The sequence below is a fragment of the Simochromis diagramma genome, unplaced genomic scaffold (assembly GCF_900408965.1).
Source record: "Simochromis diagramma unplaced genomic scaffold, fSimDia1.1 OVJJ01000421.1, whole genome shotgun sequence".
Lineage (NCBI taxonomy): Eukaryota > Metazoa > Chordata > Actinopteri > Cichliformes > Cichlidae > Simochromis > Simochromis diagramma.
Genome location: NW_024387250.1, coordinates 4,819,311 through 4,835,335, shown reverse-complemented (window position 1 = coordinate 4,835,335; position 16,025 = coordinate 4,819,311). Strand labels below are relative to the sequence as shown.

General features: G+C 40.3%; 1 protein-coding gene across 5 annotated transcripts in view; it reads right to left on the bottom strand.

Moving 5' to 3' along the window:
* The window catches only part of zgc:171482 (zinc finger protein), a 67,133-nt gene extending 55,532 nt beyond the window's left edge, over positions 1 to 11,601 (bottom strand). For all 5 annotated transcript variants that reach the window (XR_005691519.1, XR_005691520.1, XM_040001474.1 and 2 more), the window contains exon 1: positions 11,144 to 11,601. The gene's annotated coding sequence lies outside the window, so the exon portion shown is untranslated. The remainder of the gene's footprint in view (positions 1 to 11,143) is intronic.
* Positions 11,602 to 16,025: the final 4,424 nt, after the last annotated feature.

The following is a 16,025-nucleotide window of genomic DNA, read 5'->3' as shown; positions in this document are numbered from 1 at the left end:
TCTTTTATTGCTTTGGTGTAGGACAGGGGTGGGGAACTCCAGGCCTCAAGGGCCGGTGTCCTGCAGGTTTTAGATATCACCCGGGGTCAAAACACCTGAATCAAATGATTAGTTCATTACCAGTCTGGAAAACGTCAAGACATGTTGAGGAGGCGATTTAGCCATTTAAATCAGCTGTTGGATCAAGGACACATCTAAATACTGCAGGACACCAGCCCTTGAGGCCTGGTCCTCCTACACAATGGAAATCTCATTGTGACATTCTAGAGAAAAGGTTCTGATGTGAAGTTGTCAGATGATCTAATGAAGCTGGATACACACTGGAAGTGATTTGCTGTAACCATGAAAGGGAATGACATTCTGTGACATTCTAAACAAGCGAGCCACTGTATCAACTACCAATGAGAGTGAAGAATATTGCTGATTGACACAGCATCTGCACAGACGGGATGCTTTTAGTCACCTAAAATGCAATGAATGTGTGGACCAAAGGCCAAAAAACATAGAAAAGATGTGTTTCAGAATACCCATGCAGATGTGGACAGGGGTTTGAAGGGTCTGGTAGGGCAATAGATATGAAGAGCTTGGAACCTGATGGGGTAGCACACAAGGTTTGAGAAAAGTACACTATATTGCCAAAAGTATTCACTCCTCCATCCAAATCATTGAATTCAGGTGTTATAATCACTTCCATGGCCACAGATGTATAAAATCAAGCACCTAGGTAGACTGCTTCTATGAACATCTCATATAAACAATCAGTACAAACCTCCAGACTTAGTGTGGCCTTCAGATCGACGAGTCTGGGTTTGAAACAGTATTTGTCTGACTGCATTGTGCCAAGTGTAAAGTTTGGTGAATAGGGATTATGGTGTGGGGTTGTTGCAAGGTCCATAAAGACATGGATGAGCAAGTTTGGTGTGGAAGAACTTGACTGGCCTGCACAGGGTCCTGACCTCAACCATATAGAACACCCTTGAGAAGAATTAGAGTGGAGACTGTGAGCCAGGCCTTTTCATCCAACATCATTGCCTGACCCCAATAATAAGCTTCTTAAGAATGGTAAAAAAAATCCCATAAACACACTCCTAAACCTTGTGGAAAGCCTTCTTGGAAGAGTTGAAGCTGTTATAGCGCAAAGCATGGTCTGCCGTCACATTAAACACTATAGGTTGAGAATTGGATGTCACTCAAGTTCACATGTGTGTGAAGGCAGACTAGGCAATACTTTTGGCAATATAGTGTATGAAAGCAAAAACAAGGCTTAGAATTAAAATGTGAAAGAAAGTTAAAAGTCTTTAAGAGTTAAAGTGAAGACAGAAAACAAAAGCAGCATCTCCAATTAAAAATGAAAAAACCTCCAAACTCAATTGGACAGAACTATAAAAAGTAAATGAGTCTTAGCCGGCACATGCACAAACCTTCTGTCTTCATCGGAAGGAATATAAAGACAAAAGGGAACGCTCTTTTAAGACCACATCAAGTATTTAACATCGATGTGAACTTCGAAACTTCCTTAGAATCTCAGCCTCTGGCCCACTCTTCATTAAATAGCTGGCCTTGGAATAGAAGGAACTTTTTGTTCTTTCTAATAAATGCAGCTAGTGGGGCTGTTTTTGTCACATAAGCTTAGAATATTAATTAGGTTGTAATAGTACTTGCAACTAGATAGTGTAATAAACAAAAGCCCTACCCTACTGTAGACAAACATATAGCATCAAGTATTTGCCCAGTGGGGAACTTTAGAGACACTACTCCTATCACAGATACATTTTTTTATAGCCTGACAGCGCGCCTTTTTTGGTAAAATGTGTCCTTAAGATGAACTTAGAGGGTGAAAAAGAAAAAAACTGAGACATTTTTTTACAAGATCCTATCTTCCCTTCCCCCATTTCTCAGTTTATTCATTTATGCTCCATCAGGGGGTAGCTGCTGTGAGCTGGACTGTCTCTCCTCCTCTTCCATTTTCTGTGCTCACATTTTCATACAGCTTCTATCTCATTCAAAATAAAGTGCTCCCCTCATTTAACTGTCATATTATGCATACGGACGTTGAAATATTGACATCAGCCTGTGAGCCAATGACCTGTCGAATGAGTCACAAGCCGCAATGACAAGAGCAAGGGTTGGAGGTTAATAATATGGAACCCTATGTCGCAAAGGCGCTGTGGCGTCACTTTGATGTTCCACATTACAGTTTTTTTTCTTGTTTCACGCCTGGTAATATAATCTTTCCCAACACTGTCTCCCCTTTGTCAAAACCCTACACACACACAAACACACACAAACACACGCACACATGCTCCAAGATTCATAACCCTCCCCTTTGTACAGTAGCAATCAAAGGTAATAGACTGAGGGAACAAAGTCTTCAAAGGAGCTGAAGCCAGAGTCTGAATCCAAATACACATTCATTCTGTTTGCACTGCAGGAGCTTACTTTGTACTATTCTTGTTAAATACTGCAAACTGCATACGTACACAACCTCAAATACAGCGTGGGTACAAGCAAATGGATTTGCTGTCAAATAAAAAAAAATAAAGCCAAAAGCTTAAGATATGGAAACAGAGGTCCCGTCTGTTCCCCAGAGTTAAATTCAACAAGTTCAATCAAGAAGTAAAAGAAGAGAGTGTGTGATTGCGAAGCAGAAAGAAAATCAACAATGCTTTATTCCAAAATTGGCTGTGTGATCTTCTAAATTTATGTCTGCATTTTTTCTGTGCATTTGTGCTTTTTAATACATTTTACAGTTCTCACACATCAATTTGCGTTGCGAAGCTGAGTGACAATTGCCCCGTCAAGTCCTGAAATCTTCTCACAATAACCTTGGTGACAGCTCTGAGATGCTATACTTCTTGTCCGAGTTTCCTTCTATAATGACTGAGGAGTGAATGTTACCTTGAACCGAGGTCAGTACTTCAGCCAGTTTGGTGTATAAGTCAAAAAAGCTGGACTGCTCTAGATTTATAAAATGTCAGGATTTTAATCATTACTTATTATTAATCTCTGGCTCTCCTCCAGGTCCTGTCCTCCTACCCTCAACCCCAGCCAGTCATGGCAGACGGCTGCTTCCTCTGAGCCTGGTTCTGCTGGAGGTTTCTTCCTGATAAAAGGGAGTTTTCGCTTGCTCGTAGAGTGTCATCTAATTGTTGGGGTTTTCTCTGTTTTTCTCTGTGTTATGTAGAGTCTTATGATATAAAGCGATCTGAGGCAACTGTTGTTGTAAATGAGCAATATATAAATTGATTTGAATTGAATTGAATTGAATGTTGACCCTGTAGGTATTACACTGTTTGCATGCACATAATCTTTGACTTTTTTTCTTTCCTTTTTTAATTCATTTTAAATTTTTGTTCATTAATTAAAGAAAATACCAGACTTTTAAAACAATCTTCTCTGTCAGCCATGACCAAAGAGCACACAATATAAACGCACAATAATCGTGACTGCTTGACAACTGCCACTGCAATGTTAAAGTAAGAAATTTCATAACATCAACTGTTTAAAAAAGTTTAAATGACATAAATACTGATTGCAGCATCATTTTTGGCCACTTATTTTGGAAAACCATGAGTGTGTAATCACTCACATGGTACAACCAATCTCATCCCTAATTCTGATACTGTTAGTCAAAGACAGTCACAGTATGCTTTTTATCTCACTGTCTCTTATCTTCATCTCATTTGCCTCTTTTCTCTCCCAGTGGTGGAAATATGCCCTTTTAGGGCAGGGATTATTCATGAAAGATGGTGTAGGCTCGACTTATCCACTCTTGGGAGAGAAGAGGAGATAAGCTGCAGTATTATGCACCTTACTACTGGAATGAATTTTAGTGAAACCTAAAGTTGGAGACTCACATTCGTCTGAGAGGTATATACTGGTATTTTATGTAATATTTGAGATGGATGTATATGTGAATTCTGAGCTTATCCCAGCCAAGGAGATGATCATTATAATAGTAATAATAACAGTAATAGTGACTTAACAAAATAAGCGTAACAGAAACAAAACAAAATTGTAAAAACACATTTTCCTGATTAGTCAGCCTTTAGCATACAGACTCAATTACGTCTATTGTGCAACGCACAAGAATTTTTCAGTGTAACTTATCAGGGGTTTGGCAGCTTTGACAGATGGCTGGCAGCTCAGGTAGCTGTAGCTGATTTGAACTCATTAGAACCACTGAGCCTTTTAACAATGTTTATGGTTTTGGTGTTATGTCTTTTTAGCAGAATACACAATATGGGCTGCTGTCTATGACAAAAACACAGTGAGCCAACCACCACCAACACCAGCAGATGCCATGGCAGCCCAAATCATCATAGACTGTGGAAACTTCACATTGGACATCAAACACTTTGGATTCTGTGCCTCTCAATCCTTCCTCCAGTTTCTGGGACCCCGATTTCCAAATGAAATACAAAATTCTTTTAAATCTGAAAAGAGGCATTTTCAGACGAAAGCACAGTTAGCACAGGTAAGATGCATCTGACGATATTCAGTTTTTTAAGGTACACTGGTACATAGATATTTACTTCTATTAAATGCACCAATCCACACAGACTACTAGAGTTTAGACTCTGATTATGCACCTGTTTTCTGGCTTTGCTGTCAATACAAAGCGATCAATGAAACGACTAAATCTATCAACACTGTTTATTGCTTCATTTTAGTGTTTCCATTAAGAATATTTATGCTGTCAGTCAGCTTGGTGAAGACAGTTTATCTGAACGCTCTCCTTTCAGCTCCTCTGTACTTCTGAGAGACAGACTGGTTCTCTAGGCAGTGATACTGAAGGCAGATCGGTACTGGTGTGGATTGAATAGATCAAATGCTTCAGTGGTGCTTTTGTGTTTTGTGTGTGTCTGATTTTCCATAAGTGAAAGTGTCTATTAGTCATCTCTATTTATCAATGCATTTATATTTTATAACCTCTCTGGCTTGATGAGACCCTTGTATTCATGAGGGTACTCTGTTAGTTTTATCTCTGAAAATCTCTCTCAGTGGACCATTAGTTGTTAATGGTATTAATAACAGATCTAACCCTTTAGGCCATAATATGGGCTCATTAGAGGGAGAAAGAAGACCATTATCCTGGGCAAAGTTAGGTTTGCAGTTTAACAGCTCACATTTCCGCGTAGTGTCTCTCTGCCTGTGTGTGTGTATTCAGTAACAGACTTCTAGGCAAACTGAGTTAATGGTGGGAGACCGAAGGCAGCCTGAAATTTGAATGGGGGCTGTTAAGTTACTTTAACATATGGGAAATGCCATGTTAGAAAGCAACAAAACTGTTGGGGTTTATCAGTTTCATTAGCAACTGATTGGATTTTCCTTTTATATGCTTATATAGTTTGCCCCCTTTTGACCAGATGTTCTTTTTCTATGTTATGGGACTTTCTGGACATGTTTTCATTTTAAAATCTCTATTTGAAAAAGGTAAAACAACTTTTGACAAAATGCAGACTTGGTATTTGGATGGCACTCCCCCCAAAAAACTATGTGACATCAAAGAACAGTCTGAAGATCCAATATAAGCACGAAAGTGGAGAGGAACTTTGTACAAAAGAACATGCTGCAAGGATTTTGGCTTTTAATGGTTGTCTCAGTGTACATTATGGCAGCAGCTATACACACAGAGACCCGTTCTGACAGGCAGTGAATGGAAGTGGGATCAAGGCACTAAAGATAAGTCAGTATTTTCATGAATATATTTTCCCAAGTCCAAACAAAAAGTCATACAGGAATAATATTGTTCCTTTTTTTCCACATAGAAACCATATTATACAAGCAGATTAGAGCAGAAGTGAGCAAGCAGACAGATTTCCCAAGAGGCAACATGCACCTCAATGCGAAAGATATACATTTGAGACCAAGCAGGAGGGAGATGCACACAATACGAGAACATACTGGAAAGACACAGAAGTAAAAAATTAATCGGGCATAAAATTTAATGGAACAACTAAAACGACACAAGCCACATAACGCTGACATGATTTCATAAAGCTAATTGCCAATCGCTCTTCCTAATTACCAAAACAAGCTTGTTTAGCTTCAAAATTCACAGAAGCATCAATACATACAGATTATCCCACAGCATCATTCAGTTAAATAACTGCATGTCTTCTTATCGCATGTCTGACTATGAAGCAGGTGTGTGAGTAGATACAGTACAATACAGCTGAGAGTTGATTTTCTATTTACATCCTCAGAGGACGTTACAAAAACATCATGGTACGATCATCTGTCAGTCACAGGGCTTCTGTTTTATATATGTGTGTAATGTGTGCCTGTGTAAAGTGTGTGAATGCAAGCTGAAGTGACAAACCCACTGATGTTACTTTTGCGTGACAATTTTACTCTTGCATGTCAGCAGGCAATATTATCTGATGCAACATTAAAGTGTACAAATACTGTACACCACTAATTGCTGGTGTATGCGCAGAGAGCTGTTCAGCTGCACAGAGCCAAGCCTGGTAACTGCAGTTGTGATAAAGGATGCTGCCTGCAACTTCAAATTTGACAATTAATTTTGTATAAATTTTGCACTGTAGAGATTTTTTTTCAGTGTGCTTTTTTTTTTTTTTAATTTTTTTTAAAATTTCAGTACAAATAGAGGCTTGACTTTTAGAGCTTGCTTGGCCCTTGGGTGTTTGTTTGAGAATTGTACTTCCATCAGCTGCAGCTCCAAGATCAGGGAAGCAATTAATGAGATTGATTACTGCAACTAGCTCAACTCCTGAAACAAAGGGAATAAACTCCATGTTGAAATTAACCAGACAAGAAAGCAACTAAAACTTTAAGCCATTTTAAGTTGAGCTAAAACTTAAACATTCTGTAACTTTTAAAATAATGCTTTCCTCCACAAGTCTGCATGATGACACAGTGGTTAGGACTGTTGCTTCACAACAAGGTCTTTCTTGCTTTCTGTTCTCCCTGTGTCTGCATGTGTTTCATCTAGGTATTCTGGCTTGCATGCAGTTAGTGGGGTTAGGTTAGGCTGAGTTGGTGATTCTAAATTGCCCATATGTATATCTCTGTGTTAGCCCTGCAACAGAGTTGCAACCTGCCCAGAGTGTAACCTGCCTCTCCCCCTATGGCAGGTATTCATTCAATCTAGATATCCACGTTTTGACACTTCAGTATGTGCCAATAAAGATGTGGATATATGAGCAATAGAATTGTTTCCAGGTTTTTTTCCAAGTCAAACTCCACAGGCAGAGATCACTCTTGTTAACTAAATAGGCCTGAAATATGACAGAATCTGCTCAGTTGCAAAAAGAGCTTCAGTGGTCAAGCAAGCTTTCAGGAGTTAAAGCATTAAACGTTAATAAACACTCACTTCCATGGCATTTTTGGAGTGAGTGTTTTGGTTTTGGGTCAAAGCCAGAGACCTAGCTTAAACATCAGTGGTGATCCTTCATATAAAAGCTAGGTAAGTTTGACCAGAGAAGTCGTTTTCTCTCTGTGTCACTTTGATGGTAAATTTATAGATGTGATCAGATCAGAACAGGGCTGCAGGCAGTGATCAAAGAATAACAGCTGGGAGCGGTGCAGCCCTGCAATAAGAGATGACCTTGAATGGGAGATTGACCTACTTTAAATCAAGCAGAGTTATGGAACTTTGCAGTTGCACCTCGTGTGAGTTTGGGAATCCAATTAAAAATGAAAAGCTGGTTTTTTTATTTCGCGTTTGAGAAATATTTTCAATACAGTACAGCACCGATTCTTTTATAGAGCAGCAAGGTTATAGGTATATGAGTTTGTACAGCCTCCACATGAACATTGTACTGCTATCGACAAAGTTAGCACACTCGCAGCACTGTGTTCACGCTGTGTGTGCATGGATGGCCACACACACGTCCTCACAAAGCAACGTGATACTGATATGACTGAATGTAAAAAACATGCTGTGCATCACAGATGTATACACACAGAGACACACACTGGCATGAAGTAAATAGGGTATGACCTTGCAGCACCTAGCCTATATAAATAGCCTGTATAAAGTCTCTTTGCTTCTTCGACTCGCATCTGTTCCTTTTGGTGTGAGTGTGTTTTTGAGAACTGAGTCTGAAAAAGAAATAAAAAACAAAAAGCATGAATTCTACATCTGATAAGCATTTTTTTTTTCTTTGCTCATTCACTAATGCACCCACAATATTCCCCTCTCCTCCCCATGTTCCCTCCCTATCTGGCAGCAGGCCAGTTTCCTAACACGGTGATGGAGCAAAAGAAAATTGATTTCTAAAGAGCTGCTATGCCCGGATATGAAATACGTAACCAGTTATTAGTCTAACCCCGATATTAACACAACACGACAACCGTGTCAAGATGTATATTTGAGATGTCGCTCTTGTTTCCTTTGAGAGATACATAAAAAAGGCTAAAAATGATAAACTGCCACTTGTTCAAAGCATTACAAATCAATGTCAGTATTGCATAGTTTTGATGATATCTACTTTGTTTGAGAGAAAAAGGAGAACAAAAAGCTCTAGTTGGCAATGCATTGATGCTGCTATGAGACGGACTCAGTATCTTGATTGTGTAGACAGTCAGAGCGAGCGGGTCCATATTACTTACTATGCTGCTATTAATGAGAGGCCAAATGGCCCACACACTGATGTACTGTACATGGTCTCTCTTGCACGTACACTTATTAACACAGAAGCAGATGCACCCGTGCAAAGACAGCACACAGTGAGCAGTAAGGTCAGGGCTCACAGTGACTGAGAAAAAGATATTTGAAGAAGATATGCTGCCTGTTGCTATGGAGCACTCTGAGAGGAAAACATACACACAAAGACGCACACCTACACATGATGCTCTATCAATCCTAAAGAAAATGGAGCAATCGCACACCCGGGAAGATAAACACACATATACCTGCATGTACATACGCACACGCTCAATCAATCATTGTCCTATTACAGAAAGTAATGAAGCTGCAGCGTCTTTCAAGAGCATCACAGCTTCAGTTATTGCCCTCGGACTCTGTGTGTGTGTGTGTCAGCGTTTGTGTCTTTTCCTTCATATGTTTTATTTATATTTAGAAAGGAAAAAGGGGCCATTCTTCAAGAACAACATTGCTCTTCCATTTGTTCCTTTAGGACAGGGTGAATTATGCCAGTTGGTTAATCAGATTCTTCACCAGAGAGGCTCAGAGAGAAAGCGAGGGGGAGAATGAAATAGGCAACCATACTTCTAGACGCCTCAGAATTGGGAAGAACAACGGCACGGCATAATGTGTGGCATAATGAGCATGCCTGTTAATTTGCTTTATTTTGTGAAGGGTGATTTAAAAACTTTAATTAGACTATGAACTCTGTTGTTCATCATAGAGGGAACTGGCACAAATAGCTGGAACAATTCTATTCGCGTCAATAACAATACGTTAAATGAGCCATTATACTCTTCATGAACCCGAAAGAGAAGAATACAATAGAATGTAAAGCATAAAACATATTTACCATTGTAAATAAATGAATATGTTGTAAAGCAGTGGTAGATGATTTAGCACTCTATGTACTTTAAATCCTCTCAGATACTTTTTGTTAAATCTATGTCCATAAACTGGCACTTTGCAATGATTCATCTGCTTTAGCTCTCATATTTTTGAACTGGGAACCTTTTACTGTAAGTATTTAACAAATTTCACAGTGATATGAACGATTAGTTAGTTGTTGCCTTCAGAGGGTGTTTTTCTTTTCCGTTCCAGTGCTCAGAGACCCAGCCCACCTGCCTGCCTGCCTTCCTGCTGCACTGACCTAAAGTACAGTAAAAGTCAGTGCTGGCTGAATCGATCACAGTGTAGGACTGAAGATCACTTGCGATGACTTGTGATCGATAGTGTAACTCTATGTAAACAGAGCATGAAGGTTCAGTGCTGTTCGGACAGTTGAGGCAAATGTGGGAAAAACTGAACCAGTGCCACTCAGTGGAAGTCATATATGCTCATTTTAGGGACAAAACAAAAGACTGAAAAGGACACTGAGGTGATGGCCGCATGCGATATTAGTAAGTGTAATTGTCCAAATTCATATTTCATCACATCGTGCTTAAGTGAGGGATTTTTAAGGAAAGCCTGTGCTGTTTATGTGTGTCTGTATGTGTGTGTCTGTCCTGTTGACGGGTAGGTGAATGCCTGAAAAGACCATAAGCTCTTATCACTCTGCTACAGACACCCGGTATCAAGCTGACTGGACATTCCTCCCAAAGTGACAGATGCTAGCAACAAGAGTGCTCTAAATGAGAATGGATATGGAGCAGTGAAGCAGCATCAAAACTAATCCATATTACATCCGACGCGTCTCATTTTCATGTTTCACAGGAAGTCATTGAATGTGGACCAGATGCTTTGAACAGTTTCAGAATGAGAAAATTTCCTGCACACAATTTAAACTCAAGCTCAACTTTCTGTAACTTAACTGAAAAGTGAACTCGACCTGGGATGTTTAAATCATTCCAATAAGGAAATTAATCTAATACTATTTCAGCAATGCACTGTTCATTAAAGTCATTTAACCAGCAGTCCATCTGTTCTCTGGTTTCAGTTTTCCAGTGTTGCATCTGCTCTCTTTGTGTCACTCCACTCTTTAGATTGCAAATGTTTAGACTCTGGCATCCTGTGATTGACGGCTTTTCTGATATTTTGTAGACCAGACAAATAAATTAACAACCTAGATTAACCGGCAATGAAAACAATTTTTAGCTGCAGACCCAAATCAGATTTCTCCACATCAGTTTAACTTATCATGTTCAACACACTCAGAGATGGCCCCAGTGGATGAATGAATAATAAATAACTCAAAGTGCTGCTTTTTTAAATAATAAAGCAGCTAAGAAAGACGTTATGAGCATTAGATGAAAACCTGTGACACCATGCAGCAGCATGGCTGTACGTCAACATACACTGATACCACGTTTCTGCTTTGCCTACAGTTAGAGAACAAAAACAAAGTTTGCAAAGGTTTTCCCCAAACCGACGATGAGTATCCCAGCAATTCCACGTGATGCTCTGAGTGGTGTAAAAACTTAGGTATTCTACAACAAAAAATCAAACAAGGCCAATCAATACAACAAGTCATCCAATGAACAAACTGATGGGGGGACATAGCGACGGTGGAGTTTAGAGTCCATCGCTCACCTTCCGCAGAGGCACTGACTCCTCTCCGCGAACCCGATGCACCTGCGCACCTGCACCGCGAAATCCGTCAAAACTTAGCGCCAGTCCTCCCAGTGTAGCTGTTTGATTTGTTCCTCGTCTTAAGCTGCGATGTCCCCCTCCAAGAAAAACTCCCTCGCGCCGCCGTCTGTCGTGATGCGCTTGTCCCCTAGCGACTCCTCTCCAATCCTCGGTATCGCGGAGGTAAGAAGGAACGAAGCTCTGTTGATATCATCCAACACTACTCCGCGCGAATGGCACCGCGGAGAGGAAACAAATAGAGGGAGAGAAAACACACACACACAAAGCGAGCTATCCCAGCTTGAAGTAAGAAAGAGGGGGACAGAGAAGAAGAAAAAAGTGTGAGCAGCCTTCACTGGGATGAATGAGAGACAGAAAGCGCTCTCGGCTCACGCAGCGTGTGAGTGATACACGGAACGCTCGATTTGTAGAGTGAGTGAGTGGGAGCACTGGTCGAGTGAGTAGGTCTTCGCACCCACACGCATGTCATATTACACGAGCATAACCCGAGAGAGCACCCAGATTCCCTGTCATTCCAGTCACTGTAATATCGATGCTCTGTTTCCATGACCCCCCTTTACAAAGTAACGCGTCTCTGCTCACACTCACTTTTTAATCCCCATCATTTCATTATAAGGCATATCATGCACTGTTACTGTCTTGTTGAGAAGATGTAGTGTAGTTTCCAGCTGTGTGGTCTTCATCAAGCACTCAGAAGAACCGTAGGGTTCATGTGCAGAGGTGCCCCGAAACCGTAATCAAGGCTGGGAATTTGACTTCATCCCAGGCCTCTCTGTCAAACAAACCACCAGACTGCAAATTCCATTTGTAGGCTAAATGAATGCGTTGATGTAACACTTACAAGACTAGTCATGAATATGTCCACTGTGCTCGTTTGAGAGAAAAGTTATCCAGATTTTTTTTCATTTTCAAGAGGAAAAAAGTATACAAAATGTACTACTTACCAAGAAATGCATCTGAATGATAACTTTTAAAGGTTTGTTAGGGCAACTGTGTGCTGCAAACACTTACACCTGCGAAGAATCAGAAAACACACAACTCATAGCATAATAATCTCTTTCCTCCACCTTTACTTTTCTTCTGACCACCTGTGCAGCCGGGCTTCTATATGCATGTTTGCCACATTTGCAGTGACAATGGTGAGATTTTGAGACGTGCATCTACTCATCTACCAATAGAGTTTGAGATGAAGCAGCACGCTCTATGTTAAAAAGTTTGTTCTCTTCAACCCAGAATGGTCCTCTAAATCTAAATGCCGTGAGGTAAAAAAAAAACAACAAAAAAAAAAAAACATGGATGTCAGTCTTTTGTTATATTGCTCACCGTCCACTGATGCAACTGTTTAGGTGGGTTGACATCCTGCAGACCTGCAAAACATAGAACCAGTGTGACTTTTCCTCTGTGAACAGGTTTTTGTTTTGCTTTTTTCCCCTCAGCCACAGAGTCCATAAAATGATTATCTCAGAAAAAATAAGAAAAAGAAAAACAAATTGCTGCAAATGAACTCAATGTTTCAAGAGGAATTATTTTGAAGTGTAATCTGAATAAACAAACCGTTGCCTTTGAATCCCAGTCAAACCGAGGCAAATTAACACAGTCGTGAATCCCAGTGAAACTCACAGGAACCCAGTATCTGAAGCCAGAATGTTTACCACAGCCAACAACAGAAAACCCCCTGGCTCTTGATCTATTAGAAATGGCATTAATTCACTGTGGCCTGCAAACAGTTCCCAAAGCAATCATGCACCAAATTTAGAGCTTAGCTGAAAAGAATGACATTGCCATGCCCCCCCTATCCTTTCTTTTTTATAATTTTTCTGTTCGATTATCCCGAGTCTTTTTGAAATGCCACATTTTCTCACTAGTGTATGGATGTGTATTCATTCCGGCAGAATGGGCGCCTATTACACGCTTTCAGAGGCTGTGACAGCAGCCCTCAGTGAGGAAGCCAAACACTTCACAGCTCAGACAATGTACCCAGGCAGACGTGCATACACACACACACACATACGAATGCATGCACTCACAGATTCAAATACACACAAACCCACTGACACAATGCACATCGACGAGATGAAAGGGCCAATTTATCAAACCACCAGCTAAGGCAGGCCCGAGGACGTATAGTGTCAGCACTGGTCTGTAGAAAGAGGACAGGATGTGCCTCTCTTTCTGTGTTTGTGTGCAACTTTCTGTGACTTTCCTTGACAGTAAAATCATTTTCCTAACATAATGTGCATTTTTGCCTTGGGCTAATTTTCTCAGGTAAAATGCATCAGCGGCTGATGCCTGCTGACACGGCTGCACGAAGCGGGGAGTTTGTCGTTCTTTTGATTGCCAGGTGTTTTAATGCCAAGAAAAGAAAGTGTGCACATGAATTTGTTAGAAAGAGCCGGGGTGCTAAAGAGAGGGAGGGAGCGATGATAGAGGGGTCTGTCCCATGTTATTTCTCATTAAACTGCAAGATAGATGTTTGTTGTCAGAGTTTTACAGCATTTATAAGCCCAAATGAATCCACTATTAGACTGCCGCAAAGCAGACACAGTAAGCAGTGCTTGGGAAGAGTGTGTTGAAGTGACAAGCAAAAGGGAATTTCACGGCATATTGCCGTGCAAGGATGTCCTTGCTAAGTTGCACTGGTCAGCTCTGAGATGAAGTGAATTCTGAAAATGTCTTTCTGTTTTTGCTTTTCAGGTGAAACAAGAGAGACATAAATACAAAGTAATTCAATCACAAATCAATCATGATGTAACTGCACTCTTAATTCACTTATTTCAATGACTTTGTGCAGATCGTTGATCATATAGAACAGGTGTGGTGGATGTGGATCATTGTGACTTGAGGAGAATTGAATATAACACACACATGTAAATCAGTCCTGAGGAAGTTCCTGAGGGTACCATGGATTAATACAGGTGTACTGCAATGCCCTTTTAAAGCAAGTATCTTCTTTTTCATTAAATATCTGAGACGAAGTTGTGATACTATCATTATTAACTCTGACCTTTTCAACCGTACAGTAAGACCCTCATCTAAACAAATGAAGCTTTTTTTTTTTTCTTTTTTCTTTATAAAACAGCGAAGCACCTGCAAGGACAAACAGAAAACAGCAGAGATTAAACTCTGAGACACCAGATTTTATTTCCACTCATCTGCTAAATCCCTTGCTGAGGCAGTGTTTATATTTAGCTCAGAATATGAGTGTGTTTATGTGTGAGGGAGAACATTATAAATGTAAGTCCCCTGATTTTGTGATGTTGTCTTCAGTGTGGTGCATCTGTTGGGTTTTGGCTGCTAGGATACTGGCCCGGTCTGCTTGATACCGTTCCAAGGTCTGGGGGCAGCCTGCTGGCGCTGCCAGTTGGTGGCAAGCCGAGCAGGGTGGATTGCCCATTATATCTGGAAAAAGAAAAAAGGAGTGAGGCCAGCTCCAAGAATTGTGGTCCCCAAAGAATTTGAAAAAGTGATATGGCTGTTTGTACACCACAGGTCAGAGATGCAGAAATGCATCAATAGAAGCTTGAATGTGCAGCGTGCCCGTGTGTGTAAGGAGTCAAGTGAATGTAAAACTAAGAAGATACCGGCAAATAAAGGTCCGATGTTCTCTCCAATAAGGTGTTTATTGGCAACAGGTGAGAGCAAATCCAGGGAGAGAGAGATATTTAATTTCAGGAGCATCAGCAGCTCGTACACTTACAGCTTGGATCACTTACAAAAAGCCATATATAGAGGACAGCTGACACTGAGGGTGTACAGAGGAAGCTAAATCAAAATTAACATGATCTTGTCACCACCCTGAACACTGGGATGGGAAGATGGAGTGAGAACAGAAAAGTAATTGATATCTACAAAGTCGGCTCCACTACAGATTTATCTTTGTGATTGGTGTCTTATTCCTTTTACCAACAAACCTGTTAAAAAGCGATTCAAAGATGAAGCCCCATTTTTGCCTCTAAGGCAAATATTACAAGTGTTTTTCACCGTCAGCTCTACCCGTTTATTTATTCCACTTAATATTCGGCTTTTCTCCTCGAAACCCATCACCGAACACGTGTGACCTCCGAGTGTGTGAAAATGATTTACTGTGAGGTGACAGACAGATCTATGTCAGCCCCAGTGTACAGACCCGATACTTGTCATCAGATGCCAAGAGCTGTATTTTTAATGGTCTAGAATATGCATGAGATTCTGTCACGAACCTGATGTGTGAAAAACAAATTAGCTGGACTCTTGTGAATCAATTTCTGTCATATTTGTTTTTATAAAATATCAACGCTGCTCATTTTATAGCCTCCTACAGCTCTCTAAGTGAATTTCCTCATTTTCTTCCTTGTTTTTGTGCTCTTTGATGAAATAACAAGCACAAATCTGGAGTTACAGCTTCTGGAATGCTGATTAGTATATAATGACTGGTGTGCTGCAGTTAGAGAACAATGGCTTTTGTTGACCTTCACACATTTTTAATAAGTCCTGTGGTGCTGCAAATATCAGTCTAGTGTGTAGTTGGTAGCTGTCTCCATCTAGAGGAAAAATGGGTACAGTGAGGGTTCACATGCCTTACACTAAAAGCTCTCACACTGCATTAGTGGTTTTCAGCTGAAAATAATCACTCACTTCCCAATGTTATGATGAATATGTGAACATTATGTGATATATTTCATTTTTAGTGTATTTTTTTCCTACAATCCTGTTAATTTTCTGACATTTATTGTATGACTTGTCCCCTCGAGGGGGTTAATCTCCATGTGCCATAAAACTCTGTGTAGATTCACTCCGAAATCTAAATGTACATGTGCAATGTTTTTGCAAGATTTTTAGGTAA